Source organism: Aplidium turbinatum, chromosome 4, assembly GCF_918807975.1.
Source record: "Aplidium turbinatum chromosome 4, kaAplTurb1.1, whole genome shotgun sequence".
In the NCBI taxonomy this organism is placed as follows: domain Eukaryota; kingdom Metazoa; phylum Chordata; class Ascidiacea; order Aplousobranchia; family Polyclinidae; genus Aplidium; species Aplidium turbinatum.
Window position 1 is genome coordinate 38,369,329 of NC_137475.1, and position 3,203 is coordinate 38,372,531.

Sequence of the window (3,203 nt, forward strand, 5' to 3'; positions counted from 1 at the left end):
CCACCACTGATATTGCTCTTTTTCTTCTGTAATTACCAAATAAAGTTCAAAACAAGCATTAACTCTCTGGATGAGTGCTAGAAGGGTCACAATTGGACGGTAGCCTCTTATAACATGTTCTGATTGGTTGGCGGTTTCATTCTAGTCAAGTTTAGTGGCAGAATTTCGACTTGTTAAAGTGGCTACCACAAAAATTATGTTGTGATTCTATCATCTTGATTCAATATTTGGTTTCCATTTTGTTTTGTTTGCTTGTTTTATTATCTTTATCCTGTATTGCGGGAAAGCGGACTTGAGCGCTATGCATCGGTGTACGTCTTCCGACGTCAGGTGTACGTCTTCCGACGTACACCTGACCCACGCTGCAGCCGACGGCAATGTCAGTTTCAGGTTGTCTACTCTACTTATGACTTAAATTTGGTACTACTCATTACTCGAAATCGATCACTGGGTAGAGGCAATTATCGTAAAGTTTCTTGCCCAGAGAAACAACAGCAAGTGCCGGTGGCTGGAGTCGAACATGCAGGCTCTGCGAGCCTAACGCGCTGCGAGCCTAACTGCGAGCCTAACGCGCTAACCACTCGGCCACTGCTGCCGAGTGATTTTAGTTTTACAATTACAATTACTACACTTGTACAGGCCTTGGCTTATTGTTGAGGATTATTTTACTTCATCTTTGCACAATTGAAGATTAGGAAGTGGCTTATTTGTCGTCTTCGTTCTATAATTGTGCTACATACTGCCTTTAAAACTTTTTTTAATTGGTGCTGTATATTAAGTTATGACGTTAACTGTACTCCCATATGATTATCTAACCATCACAAAAGTTGGTTGGATAGTTTGTTTTTGAGTCTTTATTTTTGGATTGACAAACTCTCTTATAAGTTATTCCTGGCAGTTTCGCATACTTGTAGAGGCTTTTTGACGCAGGGCTTGTTACCAAGTTTGGCAAAGTAAAGTTTCCGATAATTGTCGAAGTGTTGCTACCGGGGAATTATTTCATCCACTTGGTGCTGCATTGTGCCGTTAGGTGCCGTTATCACTTTATAGTTGAGCACAAAGTCACCTCACATGAAGCTGCTGTACAAGCGAAACGTCATACACAAAATGACGATGTAAAGTAGTGAGATTAATAGTAGGCCTAATAAAAAAGGTAAAGGTGAGTCCCATACTTAAATCCAAGCATCGGGAGATGAGAAGATGAGGTTCTCATTATACTAAGCCTTCGGCACTAACGAGAGTAGGGTGGCCAGTTCCTATCTATCGGCCGCCTTTCCTTCACTCCTACCCAATTTATTACACCCTGGGTAGTGGTGAGCGGTATTTTGTCAACAACCAGCATTAGCGGGGAGTCGAACCAGGATTGCATGATTGGAAAGCGAGCGCCTTACCGCTGCGCCATCCCACTGCCATAGGTCTAATAACGGGTGCTAAAAAACTTGTTTTAAGATAAATAAAAAAAAAATCTTTTGAAGATCGGTTAACCTGATGATAATACGTGCAGTGGCAAGGTGCAGTCGAGAGCCTGCATGTTCGACTCCAGCCACCCGCACTTGCTATTGTTTCTCTGGGCAAGAAACTTTACGATAATTGCCTATACCCAGTGATCGATTTTGAGTAATGGGTAGTACCAAATTTAAGTCATAAGTAGAGTAGACAACCGGAAACAGACATTGCCGTCGGCTGCAGCGTGGGTCAGGTGTACGTCGGAAGGCGTACAACGATGCATAGCGCTCAAGTCCGCTTTCCCGCAATACAGGATAAAGATATGACAAACAAACAAACAATTCAACGGGAGCAATAATCATATTGAATTGTTTTCATTGAGCATGTTTGAGCCGAAAGATCGTGGTGTAATCATAATTGAAATGATCATGAAGTATTTTTGGTATTTGATGCAAAACACAAAAATATATCTTTAGTTTTTACATTTCACTTATAGAAACTAATTTATGTCCTTTACGTAACCAATTACTTCCCTGAGTGTTATGTAGATTGCACATGTAGCCGAACCTATTCTCTCAATTCAAGCTCTACATGTCTTAGCTTGTCCATAGAATAATTGGTTCAAAGCATTATAATCAATAGTTTTTCACAAAAACTTTAAATAGTCTATGCTTTAATTTTTTTATGCTGATTCTTAAGCGAAACTTTCTTCCTCCAACCTCCAATTATTATAAGAACCTATTATATTTTTTAAACATTTTCTTGATTGATAAGATGACAGTCAAGTGAAAGAAGTAGCCTCGTGTATTCTTCGCTTGACATCTCACAAACATCTTTGTATGATGTTTATGTTTTTAAAAATAAACCAAATTCTTTTAAAACTGTTGAAATTTTTGCCAGTAGCATGCAAAGATTTTTAAAAATTGTTTTATGATAAGTAGGCTACTTTTCAACAGCAAGTTCGCGAAAGTACATTCGACAACTTGTTGTCTGATTTTACGCCACTTATGTGGTAGCTAATGATAGTCTATCTATGTAGCTTGGTTGTTATGTTATGCCATTAATGGTTTCAACATACCAACTAAGCTGTATAGATTGACAATCATCACGCTCCATTATCAAGTTTACCGAATGTTTTCTTATGACGAATTAAATGTAACCAACTTCAATGACTCTACTTTAGTCAAGAGGCCTGACAACTTTGGTCTCAAGTAGTAGATAGAGCAAAAGGTCTAGGAATGTTTTTGCACGCCAGTCAAGGTGGTTTAGGAGCCTAGACTCTTTCCAGGGTGGTCAAAATAAAAAAATAAAACGTTTCAACTTTTTGCTTTATAGTACATTTTTGAAAGTAGGCTATCTTGTTTTTGGGAGTCAACTATGTCATAAGTACCGGGCTTAAATTAGCCTCTTGGAGCCCCGGGCTTCGAGAGCTGGAGGGGCCATGACAGAAAAAAACAAGAAAAAAAAGAACTGAATATGTTTTAATCTGTTCACTATTTCTGAAATACCTTTTATTTTTTGATTTAGCGGAGTGGCTTCAGAAACAAATTTGAACCACTTTAAAATAAATCCCTGAAGGATCTGGTCTACTTGTAGCTTTGTCTGCCTCAAACAAAAACTGCATTCACCGACAAACACAGAAGTACGGATAAACGTATAAACTTTCAGATAAACTAGTTGAACTATTCCAGAACTTGAGTTAGCCTAGATCTGATCTGATTTGCGTTTTTAGATCAATGCACGCAGAACGGTTATTG